The sequence below is a fragment of the Periplaneta americana genome, chromosome 12 (genome assembly GCF_040183065.1).
Source record: "Periplaneta americana isolate PAMFEO1 chromosome 12, P.americana_PAMFEO1_priV1, whole genome shotgun sequence".
Classification (NCBI taxonomy): domain Eukaryota; kingdom Metazoa; phylum Arthropoda; class Insecta; order Blattodea; family Blattidae; genus Periplaneta; species Periplaneta americana.
In genome coordinates this window covers 102,854,123-102,879,321 of record NC_091128.1, presented here as the reverse complement: position 1 = coordinate 102,879,321, position 25,199 = coordinate 102,854,123, and the positions used below count along the sequence as shown (strand labels likewise).

The 25,199-nt window shown below is 33.4% G+C and overlaps 1 protein-coding gene across 13 annotated transcripts in view; it reads left to right on the top strand.

Annotated features, from left to right (window-relative positions):
* Positions 1-25,199, top strand: part of sv (paired box protein shaven) — a 1,022,136-nt gene that overhangs the window by 742,720 nt on the left and 254,217 nt on the right. The gene's annotated exons all lie outside the window — the stretch shown is intronic.

The following is a 25,199-nucleotide window of genomic DNA, read 5'->3' as shown; positions in this document are numbered from 1 at the left end:
GTCTTAGTTCATTTTCGACAAGAAAGTGACATCCATCATTCTTGCAGTGGACTCTTCATATATCGTCGACTAGTAACATAATTATTATACTAATCAGACTTCAGGTACGTTTTTTGTGAATCTGTATGTAAAAGGAAAATCCATTACATGTTCGATAGATATTTTTGCCCGAGACTCTGGCGAAGTGAAATCGCCTCGGAAATCAAAAGTTCATATACTTAATAATACTGAATAACGTATGTAACAGACAAAACGAGAACTTCATCAAATCATTAACAGTCGTCTGGACCAAACAGTTGCCATGGTTACAGCCCTGTGAAACAAAGAGCCTTTGGATCAGTTGTCAGTTCATCTACCCCCACATAACACAGTTATGTCGCATGGGTATTAATGCCTTTAGTGGGGTTCGATCCCGCCACTCCATTCTATGTCGGTTTTAAACATCATAAAAGGTATTGCAGATTGATTCCCATATGTTTCTGTGAGATTTATTTCTAACACTATGATTGCGAAGAAGGTTTTCTTCGATTACTTTTGTTTTCAGTTCTATTCTTCAGGCCTTTTCAGCTTTGTTCTACTATTCATTATCACCGTTTCGTAGTATTATAGAAAATGTGCATGTTTTATTTATTTATTTATTTATACTGTATTCATTTATTCATTCTTTTATTCGTTAATTAATTAATTTATTTATTTGTTTATTTATTTGTGTATTTATTTATTTGTGTATTTATTTATTTGTGTATTTATTTATTTGTGTATCAATTTATTTATTTATCTATTTATTTATTTATTTGTTTACGAATTTTCATCCTTACATTTGATTAGTTATTGTATTCACATTTTAAATTGAAAAGCGGATGTATTATGAATTACTGCTTAAATAAAACTCACCTCTTTTCAGGCATTTACAGGCTATTCTTTCCGCAAAAGTTCAAATTTGTCAGTTCAGCGTGCTCCAAACATTTCCTTATTGAAAAAAGAAGCTCTTTTAGACTTTTTCCATTATTAAAAGGGGTATAATTGAACACTATTTGCTTTTCTTCCAAGTTTTTTTTTTTTTTTTTGCCTTCGTTGTAGACATTTTCGTTATCCTGTAGGTAATTTTTCGCCACTTCTACCAAAAAAAAGAAACTGGCCAGTAAAATAAATATAGCTATACAGAATATTAATGAAATCACGTTACAACGTTTCAGGATGGGAAGTAGGTGCTATAAGGAACATATTTTGCTAATAAACTTGTGGTCGAGAATTCCTCCTTTTGCCACTAGAGCACATAAACTATTGTTCCTAATAGACAGACCACTCATTGTGTTTGGAACACGCACAAGACTATGTTTGCTTATCGTTTGACAATTTTATGTTTCATGTGTATTTTAATTTGGGTGAGTTTCTTAAGATTATTCTGGTATTAAGCTTTCATTTATCTTACAGGTCTTTCATGCCAGCTTTTTTACACGTGCTTTTACATTTAGGTATTACATTTTCTATATTAGCTGTTCAAAGTAGCGACCTCGTTACAGAGTTGACGACGACTTAGGCCTAACATGTGTTGTTGGACTATTGTGACAATTCCCTGAATTTCTTTAATCGCTGCGATGGCAACGTGAGTCTTGGCGATAAGATCTTCCTCGGACTCCACGGATCTCATATACGAGGCTCTTCACGTAACCCCATAGAAAGAAGTTAAGTGGGCTGAAGTCAGGTGAATGGGATGGTCACAGTACAGGTCCCTTTCTACCAATCCAGCGACCTCCAAATGTTTGGAATACGTCGACTAGTGCACCTCTCTTCGTACAACCGACAAGCATCTCTCTCATTTCTTCCAAGTTCCCCTTAAATCAGAAATGAACGTGTACTGCATTTCACTTCTGATTTTAATGAGAAATTACGGGCGCGTTTTACTACAGATAGATGCGTTATCCAATCGATATGTAGCCTAAATGAATCTTTCCGATCAGTCTGAAATGGAGCGACGATTGGTCTGACGCAAAGTAAACCCTCTGTGACGTAAAGTGACACCTTTTTTATGACGTGAACGATGGATGGCCTATCCATTAGGAGCGACCTTTCACGTTCTCTAGTGGCGAAAGGAGGAATTTCCGACCACCAGTTTATTAGCAAAATATTTTTCTTTAGCACCTACTTCCTACTCTGATGAGTTCAATAACACTCTGTATAAGCATCATAGAGTACACTGCTCATAGCTGCACATAAAGTGTTTATATTTTAACTTATATGTGAACATCAATTTCTGATCATTTACTCTTAGTGTCCAGACAAGGAATATAGCCTAGTTCTTTGCGCGCTATCCCAACCAACGTCCTACCTTTCACTCTCTTTCGAACAATCTTTATAGCGTTGTATCACAGAAAAAGTAATGAAAAATACTCTGTAAATAACTGACTTTGGAACACAGCGAAAACATAACCTGCCATTTATGGTTGTTTATTTCTATGCTTGTAGTACTTTTGTACGACAAAATGTAATATTTTCAAGTGTTGAGATTCAATGAAAACAATAATGTTAGTGAAATATTTGGATGATTATGAATTGGTGAATAAAATAACATTTGACGATAGTCTTTACAGAGCCCTAAAGTTGCAACTTCAGTTCTAAATATAATCATTTTTCATCTGCAGAAACTACTAGGAGAGAATGAAATGTTAAAGGAATGACAGAGGAAACTGACCTTACGAACATACAGTAACTTTCTTCGAGAGCGGTTTGTGTGCAAGAAATGTCAGTAAGCAATCGGTGTCGAACCTAGGTATTCTCTGACCAGCTGAGGTAAAGCCTGACTCTGCCAGCTGGAATTAACTCTACTTGTAGAAACAGATCTGACAGCCCAGCATGGTGAGGCAGCGTGTGAAATAGATTTCGAGATGTGCTTAGAAAATCACACTCCCTCTTGACTGATTTCGCTGCTAGCTTCGTTCCATCTCTTAGTTCCGCCATTATTCTGGTCTCCGTGAGCGATTCCTCTGAATACCAATAAGCAGCGAGTCTCGGAGCGAGGGGCTTTCAGCACGGCAGGCGCACTTAACCGAATTGCACCGATACCAACTTTCTGAAACGCCCAGTTTGTTGTTTATATTTCTTGCTCCTACATTCCCAGGGATTTTCCGTGCGATTTAGTTTTGGGTAACACGAAACAATTAAAGTTCATTATTATATCCATTTTTAATTTGTTTGTATTATTATTTATTTGTGTAACTCATTTGTTTTTTGTTTCACTTATCCATGTATGTGTACCTTGTTCTTGATTATTTTATTCACATCTTTTAATGTGAGTTTTGCTGTTTGGTTTATTTCAATATTGTTTTAAAATGACACATTGGTTCCGATAAGTCAGCTGAATACAAAGTATTTATTTTGATAGATTCCGTCTCCAACTTTTCCTATTTTGTCTTAAAATTTTGAAACGGTATATTATATACTTAAATCATTCATACATTATAAATTTATATGCAGGCCTATTACAGGACTAACGCTTTCGTCTATTCTGGCATATTCAGGTCTTCTTATTTAGATATAACTCATATTGAACACTTTAGTAACATAGTCTTAATGTTATGTTGTATATACATGGTAAAACTTTTAAGTTAAAAGAGAGTCTAAAATATAATATTTACATGTTGTAGGCCTATGTTAAAGTACATTAACCATTTTATCAAACATTACATTTGAGGATGATCATTAGTTACCTGATCGTAATATTACACGTCAATTATATAAAATCAAAATTTAAATTGATACTTTATGAATTACAGATAAATATCCTCGTAAGTTATATTATACGAGTATATCTTGCAGATTTATTACACGTTTGTTGTACTTTTAAAAAGTGGTTAAAATAAATGAAATAATTTGCATCATTACTGTTATCGTAAAATTATTAGTAGTATTTAGCATATCTTATATATCATTAGTTAAAAAATTTAGAACTATCGTGTGAAGTGAATTGTCATTAGTATGCATTTTTGTGATAAATTTGAACACTATAGGCCTATGGCTGGCTGAGTTGTTGAATTGTATTTTCCGTAATAGATATATTTATTTCAATATATTTTTTTTAACTTTTGCCTCTTATTTATTAATTAATTTATTATACAGAGTGTTTCGTAATTATAGGTACAAACTGCAGGAGCAGTCCGGAAACAACCCGTAACCGTAATTTATGGCGTTATGTTATGTCTCATCAGTATCTATAGGTGCCCTGGGGTAACATAACATTCGATAAGCATTGGAGTGACAACCATTCATGATAAAGCAGGTATCAGCATGTTTCTTCTTCTTTGACAATCGTACAAGCTTGAATATCCCTGGAATGTCCCTAATGCGTTGACAACAATTGGTAATGTGTTCTCGGAGTTCGTTAACATTATCAACAGGACTGGAATACACTAAACATTTCAAATATCCTAAAACAAATCCAAAGGATTGTAGTCGGGGGACCTGGGAGGCCATGGTGTTGATAAGCCACTACCAATACACCTGTTGTGGAAGCTTTGGGTAAGAATTCTCGAATGATCAAATGAAAGTGAGCCGGTGCTCTGCCATGCATGTACCACAGCAACTGCCTTTCCCAAAGAGGCAAATTATCTTAAAGGTCGCGTAGTTCCTTTTGCAAAAAAAAAAGAGGTACACACAATCGTTAAGTCTGCCAGGTAAGAAATGAGGTTGAAAAAGTACTAGGTGTATTCATTTAGTGACCACAATGATAACATATCTCGGAAATGTTTACTGTTAAGACTTTTTGCTTTGTTTCATTGTCATCTAGTCACCCCTGCAATTTGTAGCTGTAATTATGAAACTTCCTGTATATTTCAATAAATTTCATTTATTTCACTTTCCGTGATTACTCCATCAGTCTGTCACTCGCCTCAGAAAGCCCGATTACTTATGGCGGACAAGGTCGCTGTTGGTTTTTTTCTCGAGGTCCTCCCGTTTACTCTTGACAGGCAGTAACATCATCCCGACTATCCCCATTCCCCTATATTTATAGGATTTCTGCAATCAATTGTTGTGGTTGAGAATACGTCTAGCCGGTAGGGAGAGTGATAGTTCACTATGATGGACGTGGCGCTAGGGGTACCCATTTCTCTCTCGGGATTGTGGTGATGATAATACTGTATACGTATTATTTTATTTTACTTAATTTCTGTTTACTTATTTGTTTGCTTGTGTATTTATTTACTTATATGTTTATTCATTTGTACTTACTTTTTCATATAATTGAAGTTTTAAATAAGTGTTGTAGATTTTACTTTTTTCAAGTAACCTTCGTTTCTAAAAGGAGGCCGAGATGTACACAATAGCTAAGGCACGCCTTTTCAACTTTTTTTTTTTCAAAGCCATAACTGTGGATTCCAATCCGCTTAGGACGAAATATTTGTTTTTTGTGAATATGATATAGGCTTATTATTATGTAGACTAGATCCCAAGACACAGGAACTCCAATGTATATCTATAAAGTGTACGACAGAAAATATTTTGGAATATAGGCTTAGATTGTAAGCCATGGAATTATAGGCCTAAAAGGAAAAAGGTAGACGCATATATAGATATTAAAATATGCAGTATAATGAAGAAAGAAAACTGAACTAAGGAATGGAACAAACAGGCCTACAAAGAAAGTAAAAGACCAAAAAGTAGACCTGAATGAAGTATTCTTATTGTTTGAAAGTATCTGCTGAAGTAGGAGTATTTCTGTAAATTTGATTTAATGTTTAAGATCATATAAATTATTTCATCTCTGTAACACGTACACATAAAATTAAAATTAATGCGAAAATTATAAATATTTTCGGAACTGAATACAGTTGTTATGGCTATAATCAATAAACAAAACAACAAAGTCCACCATTAAATTTTATATCCCAAGAAAACAGAAAAATATAAAGATATGTAAGAAGCTGGTATGAAGAAATAAAATTGTCAATAGGAATAAGATGTTTCGAGAAAGTCCGTGGAAGAAAAACAAAGAGACAATTTCGGATATGGAAATACTAGGTAAGTTAGCCACAGTGACTACAGATTATAGATAAAGGAAATAAACGTTTATTTATTTTATATATTTTAGTATTACTTTGGCTTGTATAATTTCTGCTTTACTAAATTTAATTCATTTAATTTATTTCAGTATTTATGTTTATTCCTTCATCGTCCTATTTTCCATCACGTTATGCCAGGACTTGTGTCACTATTGTTTCTGTATGTTATATGAATCTACTAGTTACATTTATTTCTTTCATTCCTTTTACCATCAGCAGACGTTACATAAACTACACAATTTTTCGACAAATAAATTGCAAGTTATTAAGTTAATGATTTATTACTTATTTATGTACATGTCTAACATTTTAAAATACTCCATGAAGTCGTTAAAACTTGACGAGGCCGAAAATGTTAACAGTGTAAGATATCAGGTGTTGTAGACATAGAAAGCGTATTAAGCTAATTGATTTGATCTAGGCCCTAATCTAATCCATTTTTAGGATTAATCTACAAATATATTTATTTATTTTCGTTTTTTCGTTTCCCCTATATTTAAACGTTCGTATCTTATCTTTAGTTTGTATTTTCGTTCACCATCCAATAATTTTGTGTACATATATTTGCTCATTCATTCGTCCCTACATGCACTCTTTTCTTAATACGCTTTTTATGCTCCTTCATAATAGGCCTATTTTCGTTCAATCGTTCATCCGTTTGTCCATATTTAGTCCGTACTTTCTTCACGTTCATTCATTCGTTCGTACGTGCTTTTATCCATATGTTTGTTTCTAGTAGGCCTACGTCTATTCGTTAATACTCTTCTTTCGTTCGCCAATGCTCTTTATAATCCTTTGGTAAATACCTTCGTTGACACGTTCGTTTATTAATACGTTTGTTGATTCGTTTGTTACATTATTTCTTTTTTATTCTTTCCTTCGTTAGTACGATTGTTTTTTTTTTCGTTAATAATTTGTGATTTGTTTATTTAGCCTATTAATGCGTTTGTTGATTCTTTCGTAAAAACATTTGTTTTCCGCTCGTTAACACGTTTGTTGTTTCGTTCTGCTGTTAATGCCTTCATTCGTTATCTTGTTAATGCGTTTGTTGACTCGTTATCTTGTTAATGCGTTTGTTGATTAGTTATCTTGTTAATGCGTTTGTTTATTAGTTCGTTCATTAATATTTTTATTTAATTTATTTTATTGCAGTGTGTTATAATGTTGAATGACAGTATTGACCTCCAGTCATCACTAATGCATTTGTTGATTCGTTCGTTCGTTAACGCATTTGTTGATTCGTTCCTTCACACGTTTGTTGATTAGTTCGTTCGTTAACATGTTCGTAGATTCATTCGTTCCTAAAGTGTTTGCTGATTCGTTTGTTCGTTAATACATTTGTTTATTCGTTCGTTAACACATTTATTTATCCTTTATTTATTTATTTATTTATTTATTTATTTATTTATTCGTTCGTTTATTAAAAATGTCGTTCGTTTATTTGTTAGTAACATTGTTCGTTCATTTGTTCGATCGTTTGGTCGTCTATGCATTCATTCATCTGCCCATTGTAAATATAAATGTATTCAATCTTGTCGCAATAACCAGTCGTTTATCCCGCGAAGCCTAGTAAAGTTGTCTTCAGGATAGATCTGTACTTGGAAGTTCAGTTGATTCATATTCAACGACTTGGAGAAGTGTCGGCGTGAAGTGAGTTACTTGATAACGAGAGCAGAGTAATGGAGGAATTTGAGGAACCTTTATGCACTGAAATCTAGACTCCTCCTTCCCTCGGAGGGCAGAACAAGCAGTTGACATTTGTGATGCGTCTTATTGTAGGTGACAAGGCCGTGTGGTCACCGGGACGCTCCTGTGGGAACGCAAGGGGTGGAGCGCAGCAACGGAGGGTGTCTTATTGATGCCCCCCCCCCACTAGAAAACAAACCCTGACACGCAGTATTCACACTTCCATAGACGACACTAGAGCCGGTTGTATTGCCTCTCTGTGATTAAGCGAACCAAGAAGTTGTGCGAAGTGTGTTCTGAAAGCGGGAAACCGTGCCTCATACGAAGCGTTCGTTCCTTTATGAATTCAAATAATTATGTTTGCGAGAAAAATTTTATTTCCTTTTTAAATTATCGCAGTGAAGTTTAGTGTCATAGGTGTATTACCATTTGATAAAAAGATTAAAAAATGTGTGTTGTATCGCATTTAATCGCAGATTGAAACTTCGCAATTTGAAAGACAGTGCTTTTGTATTCTTTTTGATCTTTTTTAAGACGAAGTGATTTTATAACATAGATGTATGTTACAGAATGCATTATAGCATTATCATAAAATTATTATTTAAGGGGTTTTGTTTTTATACATTTCTAAAACGTTAATGTTTCTTTTTTGTGGATGTAATGCTTTTAAAATTTGTTGTTTATGTGTTTATAAAGATGGTTAATTTAGTTTAATTATGTACCTACATTCTTTTAAAAACACCGCTTCCTTTCGTTTGTTTGTACACACCATAAAACATTCAGTAATTCGTTTATGTAAGATTACATCTTTTTATTTCGTTTTATACCTATGTTCATAAAGATTTTTATTTATTTGTTATATGTATCCATAGAAATATTTTTTTTTTCGTTTCATTTGATTATAGTCTATACGTTTCAATTCTTCGTTTGATGTGTTCGTAAAACTTTTTGGGTTTCTTAAATATTACGAGTTTCATTTATTTCTATGCGTTTGTACTCGTACGTTCTTATTTCCTTTGTTTAATTGTGTAAAGATTTTCTTCAGTTTATCTGGTTTATAAGTGATCATGACCATTTAAATTTCTTTTGTTTACGTACGCCATGATAGCAAGTTCATAGTTCATTGTTTGTATATGTTTATAGAAGTTTCGACTTTCATTTGTTTAAATACCTTCAAACGTTAGAAAAAAGTAGGTATCGTAATCCTTATTTTTAGTTTTGGAAGGTATTAGTTTAAAATTTATCTTGAAGCTTTAAAAAAAATGTTTATTTTTCTTTCATTTTATATATTACTAACAAATTTATATATTTATTGTAATAATTATTAATTTTTTTTTAAATTCCCCTTTTTATATAACATCAGAAGTGTAATAGCCTATTATTTGAGTCTGTTTATTTTCAAAGGTATTTTAAGGGAATTTTGGTTTCTTTTTGTATTTCCTAAGATTTATTTTCGTGACATTTCTCAATAAAACTTTTAGTTAAATTTCTTTCTATATATTTATGAGTTCTGAGTTACTTTTCTTATATTTTCTGAGATTTTGTTTCCGCTACATTTCGTAATACAGTTTTAAGTCTTATGTATTTCATTTATTTATGAGTTTTTATATTTTTTATGTATTTTAAAGATTTCTTTACTTTATATTTCTTAATACAATTTTTAGTTCCGTTTATTTTAGTTTATAGTAGAAGTTCATGCCAATTTTTATTTGTTTGCATACGTTTAAAGGAGTCTAATTTATTTATATATGCTTATGTTTTTACTGCTGTTATATTTTTATTATAGAGACGAGCAGAAGAAAACTTACCAAATCTTCTTTAAGTTAAACGACAGACTCCATTTATTTACGTTTCTTCTTTGGAAAAAAAAAATGCAGATATGTTTTCAATTCATAAAAACAGACTCTTTATTATAACACAGAAGAGTAATTACATAAACTAGTAATGTGCTTAGGAAGACAACTGAAGCTGGCGAAAATTAAATGAAACACTTGTGGATCGTACAGATGCATGTCGCTGGACTTGAAGGAAGAAGCTGCGAGACCTCCCGCCAAGTAGGAATCATCGAAGTGTCGCTGACTTCGCAAGCACATGGAGAGCTCTTCTTCAGGCACTCAGGCAGGCTGCTATTTGGGTTACCTGATAGCTGTACACAGAACACTGCTGAAGTTAGGTGAATACACAAGATTGGTGTACTAGTCCTTTTGTTAGTGGAACGAATATTCCACATTCGAATCTTTAAACTATTTCTCACTGAGAGTTTCTTTTGGCTAAATCAGTTATTTTTTCACTAAGAGAAACCTTACTGCATTTCGATCTGACAATGAGATTACATCAGTTATAAAGAAATTTTCTGTAAACTATTATTTATCTGAATAATTATAAGCTACTTTCTGTATGATTTTTTTATTATACTATTGTTCAGTTAACACAGTAATAATAATAATAATAATAATAATAATAATAATAATAATAATAATAATAATAATTTTATTTTATTTATTCTATTCTATTTATTTATTTACTTACTTACTTACTTACTCACTTACTTACTTACTTATTTATTTATTTATTTATTTATAATTAATGTGCTGTACAACAGCCACTGGCCATTTACAGTTCAGAACAAAGAATATAACAAAAAAATTAGCAATGATATAAATTACAATAAAAGTACAATGGAATAATTAAAATAATGGCAATTAAATAAAATGATAATTACAAATGAAATAATGGAATCATATAAATGAAGAATGGAATCATATAAATAGTATTGCAAAGGTATACAAGATGACGAGAATATTATAATACATATCTAAACAAAAGGCATAAATTATTAACAACTGACATAAAACTCAAAAAGTATATACTACACACTAAATGGATCCAAGTTCAATCCATGCAAATTAGCATATTTTATATAATAAATATCATTATCATCTTACATTCTCTAAATTGTTTATTTTTCAATTGCAAAGAGATATTACATTATAATTTCCTAACATTTTTTAAAAGTGTAGCGTCTATAATCGACCTGCACCAATAGGAAAAATCAAATGAAAGGATTTTGTGGACAGGAAATTCGAATTCTTTTCCTATGGAAATGCTTACGCCACATCCTTTAAACTGAAAAATGTGAGCGAGTCCATCCCTATACACAAGAGAAATGCGCATAATTATATAGGGTGAAGTTCGTAATATTATGATAGTACTATTTGAGAATTTTTTACAATTTTACTGAGCGAGAAAAGGACCGGTTTTATGCAGCAACTTGTCCACGAACATTCCCTTAATACGTCGACGAAAAAAAAAAAAAACATATCCTTCTCTCGCTCAGTAAAATTGTAAAAAATTCTCAAAAAGAACTATCATAATATTATTAGTATCACAATATTACCAACCTTTACCCTAAGTAATCCACTTGCAAAATTTAATTATAATACGGGGGAGGTTGCGATTTAAAAAAATAATGTCACTCATATTTATGCTTTGACACGAACGCTAAACAGACGCGTTCACAATACATGCGTAACTATAGAAACTTAATACAAGTTTGGCATTACCCACATGCAGAATGACAAAATAATAATAGCAATATTTACGGGATATTGTAATGTGCTTATATACAGTAGACTAAACTATTTAAATGTTAATTTTCTGTGGCTAAAAACAGTTCTTTACTTTCCTTCTTAATAGTACATTCTGTTTTAATGCATTACTATTATTATTATTATTATTATTATTATTATTATTATTATTATTATTATTATTATTATTATTAAATTGACTGTTATTCAAAGCTTATTTCATTCCATTCATTACACACACATAAATCTTACAGCAAATTGTGTTATTCTATTATTTATCCTAATTACATTACCATAATTCTTGTATACACGTTACACGCACTCATGGATATTTCCTCAAAACGCTCGTCACTTTTTTCTATCCATATCGTTTTAGTAAATCAACTCTCTACATTATTTGTTGTGTAAGTTAATAATGAATAATGATATATCAGTCACAAAAGGAACTCTCACATGCATTGAAATCGTCTTCGGTGAACTTATGGTCACCTTTCTGGCTTTTAACCCGGGTTTCGAGGATTTAAAGCCGGCTGAAAGTGACGGATTTTAAATTCTATCGCTTTCAGTAACATCATTGTCACGGAACTTTTGAAGCTCTTGAATAATGAAATTACTATAGAGAATCCAAGTTAGGGCTGTCGGAAGAGTGACATATCACAGACTGGAATAATCTAGGCAGAGACTCAGGTTTGAGAATAATTTTCCGAGGTTCCTCTTTTGATAATAGGTGATCGATGAGTGGTAATGACTACATCACTTCCTCGTGCTGACGTCAAGAAAACATGATAACTCCACCACCTTGTCTCCTAGTATCAACCAAAACTTGTAAATGTAGGAAAAGAGTCAAGTAGAGAATACTGAATTTTTACGCTGAAGAAGAAAATTTGATATAAAAATAATTTGTTGTGTCTGCTTGAAGGACCAGAACTTGATGCACTGTTGCAGGTAGCGGTACACGCGGTTGACGGCCGTGCGGGCACAGATAAAACGCAGGAACACAGCCTCTGTGTGGATATTAACGAGGGGACAAATTGTGTTAAAGCGCGGTCTCGCCGCGCCGGGGTGGATGCAGTTGAAATCGGATTACAGGAGTCGCGCTCATGGCTCCCGCCAGGTGACTCGTCCAATTCGTCAGAATCTTGAGTCGTCCCGCACTCACATTTGAAACGAGCTCCGTCAATATTGTAACACATGTTCATATTTAGATCTGTATCGATGACACAACTTTTCAATATTCGGTAGGCCATATTTGGTAATGAGATCATAATTTTTTAGATATTAAGCCTATTCGATACTAGGTATGGCTATCAGAATTTTTTTTAAATATTCAGCTAGTCTGAATGGATATCAGAATTTTTTGATACTGGATAGTCGTTATAGATATAAGAATTAATCGATACTTGGTATGTGGTATGAATAATGTTTTGATACTCGACTTGGATATGAGAATCATTCGATATCCGGTTTGGCCATCAGAATTATTAGATACCTGATAATCAGTATGGGTAAAAGAATATTAATTGTTTTCGATACTCAGTATAGATATAAGAGAATTTTTCGATATTCAATACTCTGTATAGATATCAAAAAATTTTATACTCGAGATTCTGTATATCAGAATTTTTCGAGACTAGGCATGAATATTAGAAATTTTCGAAACTCGGCATGAATATCAGAATTGTCAGATATACAATAATCGATATGAATATCAGAATTTTTCAACGCCCAGTATTCTATGTGAATATAAAAATTTCTCGATACATTATACCCGACATGAATATAAGGATTTTTCGATATTATTCTGTATGGAAATCAGAATTGTTAGATATCTTAATATTCATACAATACACTTTATAAAACATTATTCAGAATATTAAAATAGGTAATAATTAACTGTAAAAATAATATCAAATTTGCATATTTTTTTACAACTGTAAACCATTTGGATAATAAAACATACAATTAATTAAATATCTGCATGATTCTTTCAATGGAATGTTTTAAAGACTTACATCAACAATATAGTCTAGGATCTTTTACCTATTCCTTCAGGAAATATTTTTTTCTTAATAAAAATTTTAGAAAATTTAATATTGAAGGTAACGATGAAGAAAAAATATTTCTTGAAGGAACAGGTAAAATATCCTAGACCAGAGGTCGTCAGCTCAGAGCACCCTGGGGCTAGCGTCTCTTACCCGCAGAGAACACAGTGCACCATGGTGCACTAATAGCTGCTAGTGGGTATGCTCTCTACTTCTTCCTGCTGCACGACGGTGCACACGGGACGGCACCGCTTACCCTTTGCACATTTCAGCGAGTGCTGACGACCACTGTCTAGACTATGTTGTTGATATAGGTCTTTAAAACATTTCAGTAAAATAAGCGTGCAGATATTTAGTTAATTGTGTATCATATTATTTAAATGGTTTACAGTTGTAAAAAATTATACAAATTTGATATTTTTACAGGTAATTATTAGCTATTTTAATATTCTGAGCAGTGTTTTATAAAGTGCGATGTATGTATATTAAGCATAAAAATTTTTGTTCATTTAGCTTTTATAGTAGATGAGATATAAAAATTGTAATTTCACTCAATTTTTGCAGGCCAGTGGTGTACCTCCCCCTTTAACAGTTTGTTCCAATCGTATCTAGACTCTATCTCTTAAGAATTACTAAGATCGGTGTGCAGTGTCTGATTATAGTGGAAGTTTAAGTGATAACATGAAGTGCAGTAACTTCAAAGCAATATTAGTAATAGTAGCAGTAGCGAGTTGTCGGGTAATAGTAATTATTAACATGAAAGAATCTGTCCAGAGTTAGGACCTATATTGAAAATTATTCATTCACACGTTTTTTTTTATACCTGACAGTACAGTCCCTTCTCCTTAGATTACCACCCTCGACAACTTTGCTTATAGGCCCTACAATCCCACGCGGGATGTAATGTTAACGTGGTCAGGCGACATTATCGATATCATGACATCAAAACATTAGCATTATTTAAGTAATATATTATTCATTATAATTATCTATTATGGGTGCTGTTTCGTCTGTCAGATATTTTAGATTGTTCCATACACATTCTCGTCTCGACCCGTAGTTTAAAATTTGTGAAGACAATGTAGATTTTTTTTTAATGCGTGGTATCAAGTTGTGTTGTACTTATTAATAAGTGAAATTTATACTTAGTGTAGGATTTATTTCTTTTGTGACCTAACAGAACTTATTCAGCTGTTCTGAGAGATTCCATTTCTGATTAATTACACTGAACAACAAGAATTTTACTGCGACTTAAAACAATGTGTCCCTTATGGTTTTGTGTGCGCTGAATCCGAAAATTCATCTCTTTTCTTCGTATCACGTAAGGTTTTTAAGATAATATGATTTCACTTTTCGATAAGCGCTCCCCAGGAAACATCTGGCGGGGGTTGTAGGTTGTAAACCAAAACAAAAGCTAATGCACTTTATTATACATCTTGATTACACAACTTTTAACACTGTATCACTTCGGAATATGTATGATAAGAACTTTCTTGTGTTAAATATTATTAACGTACCTTGTAAAATAGGTCGAAACATGTTAACAAGGTACGTTAATAATATTTAACACAAGAAAATTCTTATCATACACATGCACTTTATTAGTTTATGACTCAGTTCCGGTTTCTTATAGTTTTTGGCATATTCTTTTGTACTTAAATAAACAGATATTGGTCCCTTCCATTCAGTAAATTTCATAACAGTTCAAAATGAGATCTACGCAATGAACAAACAAGGTTGTAGTTTTCAGTATTTAAAAGAAACGTTTGCCAGTTTAAGTGAAGGCAAATTAAAAGAGGGCATTTTCATCTGTTCACAAATTCACAAAGTTATGGCTGACTCTTTGTTTGAGGAAAAACTTTCCGTTACAGAAAAAATGACATGGCACGCTTTCAAAGATGTTTACTGAAATTTCCTTGGAAATTCTAGGGCAGACATCTAAATAGAACTTGTTGTGGAAACCACGTCAAGTGCATATAGGAAAATGGGGTGTAATATGTCTCTCAAAATATACTTTTTACATTCTCATTTGGATTTCTTTCCTCCTAACCTTGGAGCGGTAAGGAACGAGCATGGGAAAAGATTTCTTCAAGAAATATCTAAAATTGAAAGGCGATATAAAGGAACATCATCATCCAGAATGCTTGCAGACTATTGTTGGTTCATTTTAAAGGACAGTCCCGGGTTTAGTTACAAACATAATTCATCCAGAAAATTATTTTAAATGTAAGTTCAAATTCCGAGATTTCTCTCATTATACGCATGAAATATTTTTATTGTTTTTGTGTTTTAAACTATCTAACATAATTTCTGTATCCAGTACACATTTTTCAAGTATTATGAGACATTTTGAATCCCTAGTGTGTTGTAATTTTACCAGTAGCAGTGAAAAATATTTTATTTTTCATGAAAATTTCTATCCATTTTCTCAGGAAAATGGTATGTGACAGGACAATTTGAATTTTAAATTCATATTTAGGGCACACATATTAGTAATATTCACCTATATTTATTTCGGAGCAAGACAAAAAGTAAAAATTTGAATACAGATAGTCCTAAGCAACAAGAAAAATTATTTTCTTCAAGAGACAGAGAAAAATTCCATAAATAGCAATCAAGCCTAGTGATTGCAGAGACCCCCAAGCACGATAACAGTGAAAGACACTGACACGTTTTCATTACTTGTTCATTGCCACAGTGCTGCGCTCTTTGCAGTCAAAAAATAGGCTCAATTAATTAACGTGTGCTTTACAAAGAAGTCCATTTAACAACAGACAGGTATTTAATCGTGCTTGTTCTCCATAAAACTTATTTGTAACGTGATGTAGAAACATACCGGAAGCTCTTAATGAACCCGCAAGGAGTAAAAGTGGATTCAATCTAACCTTATCGCTGCACGGTCAGTACCAACAACTGATCATTAGATGGGTTCGTGGAGACGAGGAAATGGGCTTCATCACTCATAACGATGCAGAATTTCTTAGCGCAGCTCTTGAATGCATTATTTGTGGATGGAGTTATGGCAGGAATTTGGTTATCAAATGAGTGGTGGAAGTGAAGCTTGTGCCGGTCTTACTCCGAGGTTCCCGGTCCGCTCGCGATCAGATCTTCGAGATCCACGACCGCGATAGAGCGAATGTACTGCCAGCCAGTGAGTTTTCACCCGCCATCACGCTGGCCGGCCGGCCGGCTGGGTGTTTTCGATGATTCCGCATACGTGCACAATATTCGCCGGACAACATGTCGTTCCGGTGATTCCGGTCGGGTCTCCATTTCCAGCCGGCAGCAAGCTGAGGAGAACCGTCACAGATCTCGGCACGAGTGAAACAAATTGATCCCCCAACCCGATCTCTCATCTCAGTTCAGTTCCATGATATAGCCTATCAGCTATAGATTTACACCTTCAAACCATTTCTTTCTAAATATCGTTTTGTGAATACATTCCACGATAAGATGAAGTGATACCTTTATTATTATTATTATTATTATTATTATTATTATTATTATTATTATTATTATTATTATTATTATTATTATTATTATTATTTTACTGCTTTGGCCTAACAGAATTCATATTATGAAATGTAGTGGGCCTACAGTATATAGCCTACATTAGACTTCGTCAAGTGCATTTGCACATACGTATTTAAATTTACTGTTCTGGACGAGGGAAATCTTCTAGGAACATGGCAGGTGTCCAAACAGAGAGAGAGAGAGAGAGAGACTTATGAAGAAGTGAGCGTATGTGGGATACTTCCAACTGAAGCAGATGCCCACTAGAAGATTATGATGAGGCGGATGACATCTCGTTACAGTCCCTACAATATCTTCATTATTTTCTTGAGACTAAACGTCTTGTTTTGTTGGTATATTAATTATATCCTTTAGTTTGTTTTCATGCCGTATCTTTGTTCCCAAAGGACTGATTATATATACATAGTGGGCCAAAAAAAGGCGCAAAATTAGAAATACTCTATTTTTGGAAATACATAACATTAATTTATAATGAATACACTGTTGGAAAGAGTAGACTTTAAAAATGAGCAGGACTTTTTATTGTATTCTTTTGAGGCTCAATTAAAATCTTTTGGAGGTCAATACACAATGATGCGAAAAACCTGGTTTTTTAAGACAATTTATTACTTCAAAATACAGAAACTGAATGTTGGTAAAATTAAGAATAATTAATGATCTTTCAAATAATCAAAATTAAAAATGATGCGCTATGTGACCGCCATTTACCCGCACAACCATTTGTAGGCATCTTCTCCATTGTCCAATAGCACTATAGGCTATATCTGTCTTTTATCAAGTCGGTCCTAACATTCAAGAAAGCGTTGTCTTAAATATTCAATATTATGAATTCTTGTTTTGTAGTAAACTACTTTTTGTAGTTGACTCCATACAAAATAGTCCATAGGATTAAGACCTGTTTTGAAACTGCAGTAAAAACCATCAGAGAATCTGAGAAATGCGATCTTTCATGCAATAATCCCTCATTAGGGATATCATGTCCTTATCTTGCTAATCAATCGTTGTACACTTGAAACAGACCGTTCTCCTGAGCGTAGTTCCTTACAATTTGACGGGCAGATAAATTATCACATTGGTGCCAATGTTTAATGAAAATCTTGCCCACGTTCATTAAGCTACCCATTATTCACAAAATGAGAACAGCTCAAAACAGAAGAAAACAAATGATGATAACACAACAAACGGCTTGGCCTGCTGAACTCGTTAGACCATAATGCTTAGTTCGGCATAAACGATCGATTTTGCACTGCCTTACAAAAAATAAAAAATAATGTTTAATAAATGGTAAGAAAATAAATATTACAGTAGCCTACTTTCCCGAACTACAAGGAGTATGAAATTTGCCTGTGAAATAAACTTTCAAGTGAAATCATTAACTATTGGAATATAACCATTCAAATTTTGTGCCGTTTTTTTTTGCCCACTGTTAATATATATTTTAATTTCAAGACTTTTTGTTAACGCATTTTATGAGTTAGGCCTATGTATGTCATATGGATGTATTAATAGTTATTGATGTTAAATAATTATTACAAAATGTGTTTAGTTCTTCAGTTATTGATTTTCTAATAATTAGGAATAGTAGAGTTGATGATGCTGTTTTTTATAATATTGTTGCTAATACTATAATAATCGCTGATAATATAATCATGGTAATTGAATATCTTGTTAATATAATTATTTATCTTGTTGATACAAACTTTTTGATTGGAAGTATTATTATTATTATTATTATTATTATTATTATTGTTATCATCATCATTATCATCATCATCATCATCATCATAAATAATTAGTTTTCTCAACAAAATTAATCTGATGAACAGCACATAGCCTACAAAGAGCTTTCGTCAAGTGAATATTCAGATTTATACTACTATTTCGGATGTGAGTATAAATAAATCAAATGTATATTTTCAAAATGACAACTTTCTGAAGAAATTAGGGTACTTAGGATACTTACAATTGCTGTAACCGCACAGCAAGAATGCGTGGAATGATCGTGATGTGAAGAATACCATGTGACGTATGATTACTTGCTACGAACGTCTACATCTTTCTTTTTTCAGTCATTTTTGTGTTCGTCTTGATTTTGACTCTGTGCCCCATTGTGGTATTTTTTATAATGCATAGTTCAGTTAGTAATGAACTAATTTATTAATGTAGGAATTTCCAAAATAATGAATAGACTGTAAAGCTTTCGAAGAGAAATATATCTTAATAACCGTACCAACATAAACGATAACTTGATAAAGGATTAAATAAAGCACGAGGTAACAATTACAAAAATGTAAATATAGAAATTCGTTTGGCGAATTAATTATTAATAAACATAATTATTTCAGGAAAATAACTATAAAACTTCCTAAGAGAAATATATCTTAATAACCATACCAGCATACATCGTTTGTTTTTCTGGGTATAGGATATGGGATTTAACATTTCTATAAGGAACCTAGGCATAAAAACAATGACGAAGTAATTTAATTAGTGGGCATGTTTAGAAATTGTCAAAGCTTACTAATTTCTAAACATGGCCCATTCATTAAGTTAATTCTTTATTGATTTTACACATATGTTACCTATGGCAATGATAACTCCCTATGTCTTAGAAAAACACAAGGCAAAATAATAACATATTGAATAAATACCGGTAAAGCATGAGTTGATTCCTTCTGATTGAGGTTCTTGCTGATATATAGGCCTACATCTATTTCGACGATATCTGTCAGAGGAAGAACAATTGTTTATATGCATCTGAAGTCTGAGTAGTGTAATATGCAACAAGTCGGTGATGTATGCAATGGAGGGGCAAAGGAACTGGACACCCTACCCCATTATCTCCTGTCCTAGTTGCCTCGTAATGGTGCCTTCTTGGTATCACTTGTGAGATTCAGACCTGACTTCGGACAGTTGACTAAACAACAACATGAGTTAAACTGAAGAATGCTAAAACAGAAAATTCATTAGACAAACTGCTTACTGACAAACCTAATTATTTTAAAACAAATAAGGCAGTAACCTTTGTATATCTTGAAATGACAAAAAAAAATCACATTATTTTAGTTTCTTAAGCGAGCATTAATTTCAAGATAAAAAATATAAGACAGTGGGATATACAGAGTGTTTCAAAAGTCCCCCGACATAGACAAACTACGTTATTATTGCAGATAGCGAAAATTGGAAAAAGGAGAAAGTTGTTGGAAATAGGTAGTTTTCAATCTAATGTGCTTGAATTTTCAACGTAGAATGTACCTTTTAGGTTGTACACTAGTACGACACACCTGTCAGTGCCAATGCTGCCATATTAGCGACTTTTCGGCTAGTTCTACCGGATTTTAGGTAGATACGTATTATTTAAGGGAGAAAAATATGTAGTTGATATGCAAAGTTTAGCGGTTATTTAACTTTTCACAGTGCAAAGAAGCATGTCTTTACATTGACAGCATAAGAATTCAGGGGAATTTCATTCTTGCCTGGCGGTTTTCCCTGAACATGTATTGGCAATACTGCTAATCAGTGTCATCATTTCGTAATTTACCCGATACACTACGTATCTAAAATTCGGCAAAACTAGCGGAAAATCTACTAATTTCGCAACATTTGGACTTGAGGGTGTATCGTACTAGTGTACAGCCTCAACGGTGTATTCTACGTAGAAAATTCAAGCACATCAGATTGAAAGCTACTTATTTCCAACAACTTACTCCTCCTTCCATTTTTCGCTATCTGCACTAATAACGGAGTTTGTCTATGTTGAGGGACTTTTGAATCACCCTGTATAAAATATACCGTGTGTTTTTCTGGGTATAGAACATAGAAATTTAACATTGTCATAAGAAATCTGTGTATAAAGAATTAATAATTAACTTAATTAGTGTGCCATGTTCAGAAATTAACAGGTTTTGATAATAATCAATTTATTGTCTATAACAGGGAAAGACCCCAATTACAATAGACTGTATAAAATTGTAGCTACTGATGTCATAAAAATGTAAAACAAGAGATCGTCAGACTTTTACTTATTGTTGATAACCAGAGATGATGTTCTCTTGTTTTACAAATTGTCAAAGCTTGCTAATTTATAAACACGGCCCACTCATCCAATTATTTCTTCATTGTTTTTATAGGCTACGTTGGTTTCTTATGGAAATGTTGAATCCCTATGTCCTATCTCCAGAAAAACACACGGTATAAAATCACGATATAAAAGAAATTTGCCTACATATCAGTCGAATCAGAATTCAGTGCTTGACATAACCGCAATAGATCTAAAAAATATATCACTTCCACTTTCTTGTCACCTTAAAAGCTCAAGAATACAATAGTTTTATTCTCGAAGTAATGGCGTTTTAAAATTTTTATGAGGAAATAATGAAATCTGTTTACTTTCAAATTCTGTCGAGGATTGCGCACAGAAGTTATAAACTGTTAGTTTACTAGTCTGTATCTTCCAATGTCGGGACGTAGGACGTCCACAACACATCAAAATGTCGTTTAACAGACACGAAGATCTGCGAGATGTGTGACTGGAAGCCCGCCAAGCAAAACTGAGAACCCAAGAAGAGTCGAGAGAGAAACGAGCAGGTAGCGCCAGAACCTGCTGTCATTTCTGTGGAAAGATTGACGTAAAATTAACTGGGTGAAGGCAATTAAATGGACCGGCAGTGTGACGGGTGGCCGGATTTTAATCTCGGCCCTTTTCGCAACATGTGGAGGTATCTAATTGTTGTAATTAACATCGTGACATGCTCGCAACTTGTGTGAATGTTGTTTGCCGGGTCATGACCCGCCTGCTGGTGTCGTGTGTGCGCAACACGCGGCGATAGTATTGCCCTCTCATATTTATTTCATTACAAATTAAACATAATTACGGTCAGGTTGGCCAGCATCGAAGTGTGATCAATAATGAACTTCTAACTAGATAAGAAATATCGCTGGAACATTTCAATATTTGAGTTGTTCGGAAGTAAAACATGGTAAGTAACGTTTTAGTGTTTTGAAGTTAGGTAACATGCAACAGTTTATACAGTTACCAGGAAAGTAAAATCTGTATACTTCCATAGTGGAACGGAGAAAAATTCTCTCCGGCACCGGGATTTGAACCCGAGTTTTCAGCTCTACATGCTGATGCTCTATCCACTAAGCCACACCGGATTCCCATCCCGATGTCGGATCGAATCCTCTCATTTTAAGTTCCACCTCTTGGGTTCCCTCTAGTGACCTACCCTCGTGCACTGCGTCATAGATGTATGACAGTGGGACCAAGTCCACACACGTGCAGAGGTGCACTCGTTATGAGTGACTAAGTGGTCGTGATCCGACGGAATAAGCACCGTCTTAAATCACTCAGTGATTATTCCCATTTCGTATATTATGATGTACCGAAGTACATATGATATTTCCGTGCAGATATTCTGCGTCATCATATGATGAAAGATGAGTGGAACGGAGAAAAATTCTCTCCGGCACCGGGATTTGAACCCGGGTTTTCAGCTCTACGTGTTGATGCTCTATCCACTAAGCCACACCGGATTCCCATCCCGATGTCGGATCGGATCCTCTCATTTTAAGTTCCACGCATCTTTCATCATATGATGACGCAGAATATCTGCACGGAAATATCATTATACTTCGGTACATCTTAATAATATCTATATACTTCTTCCATCTGTTGAGATGTTGGAAAACTAACTACTGCATTAGACGCAGAATATAAGATACCATATTATACGCTATACATCTCATTTTTACCAACATTTCAGTTACCATGTTTTACGCTCAAACCCCTCATTTCATTCCTGTAACAGTAGGTCTGCAGGTTTTATTTGCAGATTTATCATATACTCGTAAATCATTAAACAAATTCTGCGCATGTCTTACAAAAAGCAGGCTATCTGATATTTCTGCAAAAGTCTCATTTTACTTTAATTGTTTCAGCCACAATAATACTACAGTCTAGCATATACAGTCACGAGGCTCAATACGTAGTAAATATGCATCCATAGATAGTTGCTAACCACTAGAATCGCTAATATCGCCTCATTACAGACAATGTGAAATAGTACCGGCACAGTCTATTGTTCTTAGCAACCTCACAACTCAAGCTTCGTGACTATAGGCCTATACTAGACTGTGATAATACCTTACTTTTGCTGTAATTGCCTCAATCACAAAAATAATTGAGTTCACTGGAATTGTCTCGATCATATAAGCATTTTGTATTCACTGGAAATGTAGCAGTTATTAATACATTATTTCTTGCCTAGAATTGTCTGTTCTTAAAAGAACAAACTTCTAGAGGAATTACCTCAAATTTGAAAATATTGCTTCTTGTTTACAACTGTTTCAATCCTGAAAAGATTTTATTTTCACTGAAACTAACGTAATTATAATAATATCTTATTTCTCTGGGACTACTTCAGTTTTCAAATTAAACTATTTTAATAAAACTTTCCCAAAATAGTTGGCTTTCATGTAGAACTATCTCAAAGTTAAAATTCCTATGTTTGAGACATTTCAATGTTTGAGGTAAATGTTTTATAACTTTTTTGCACGATCGTGTTTTTGTTGTATTTACAGCTTTTGTTGTTAGGTCTTGAAAGTTAGAATTCCCACACAGAAACTTGTCCCTAGGGAAACCATTCTCAATAACATAAAACTATGCCGAAATAGACCCATTACAGTGCACTTGTTGTTACTTAGTTACTATTACAGAGCAGTTTCGCGAAGGCTTTGGAATAATATACACTAAATTTTCAATGCAAAATATATTGGATTTATAATTTTAAAAATATGATCGTCCAAAGAAAAAGTTGTACAATACACGTTTGTGAAGTGCATTACAAAATCTCGGAAATTGCTGCTTATTTTTCAAACTTTCCCCGATTTTGTAAAAAGCACTAACCAACCTTGTATCGTAATATACTATTTCAGTACTGAAAATAACCGATTTTTGAGCATGACATCTGAACGAGTCTTGATGTATATTCGTAAAGAAATATGATAAGGAAGAACTAGAAATTAAAGAGATGAAAGGAGGTATCAATAAATAGCGAGTATAAAGAGAGAATATTGGGAAAATGGAAATGTGAGGATCTCAAGTAAAAAGTAAAAGAAATGAAAGGGGAAAACTCAATAAAGAAATGAGGTGAAGGTATTTTTGGTTATCAAGTTAGACCAGTTGTCTACGTAAAATATTTATGAGCAATGTTGTAAAAGAAAGGAACATTACTTCGCCTGCATTATATAAACATTTTCCTAGTGTTCAGTATTATACGGAACATGATCTAACAAACCACACTGGTAATAGGAAATGTCATTATCCTCATGTTAAGCTAATTAAACTGTTCACGAAGTGTGCAGCATTTATCAGATATTTCAAGTCTTCTCGTTTCTTTCGGAAAGTTTGTCAAATAATCGCAATCATTCTCCATATTTTCATTCTAACAATCTTCATCTTGTACGCGGCGGTTCAAGAGCTTTCCTATCCTATAGCCAATCGTGATTTTCGTTTAGAAATGTGGCATAATTTCTGCATATTCATTTACTAGCTTCGAGGCACGGTAGTGATTATCTGTGCATCAGTTTAAACAAGCTTTACGCCTCTATTTGTATTATATACGCTAAAACAATCACGAACGCCGGAATGTGTTCATGATTGGCGAGATCGAATGTGTCTCTTTTGATAAGTTGCTTTAACCTTTTGACCAATTTGGCTACTTAGATCTAATTAGATACCACGTATATAATGCCACGATCCCGTCGTGATTTCTATCTCATGTTCTTGCATAATGTTTGCGTTTGCTTGACCTCTTAGTGAAAATATTGCGAAAGTTAGTTAAGATTTCACATCGCTACTGGTTTAACTAGAGATTGCCTCCTCAAGGGGAAGCTAAGCCGATTTCTTCCCCACTATGAAATGACAATCACATTTTTGAGTTACCAGTGTTATTGAGAGAAATTTCCATTGCAGTAATAATAATAATAATAATAATAATAATAATAATAATAATAATAATAATAATCTATTAATTGACACTCCAATGACACAAGTAAACTTGTTACACCCGAGATAAGCTTGTTAGTTTATAAATTTAATTAATTACAATTTATAAGAGATAAATGTCGAGTAAGTATTATACTGTACTGTACTCGCCAAACTTTGACGACCCCACCTTAGAGGAAAGAAGTCAAAGAAGTCACATCAACATGCTCTCGATGTTTATGTTATGCAGTTGGCCGCGTCCGATAACTGAATTGCTTTATAACAGCGTTGCCAAACATAGACGGCC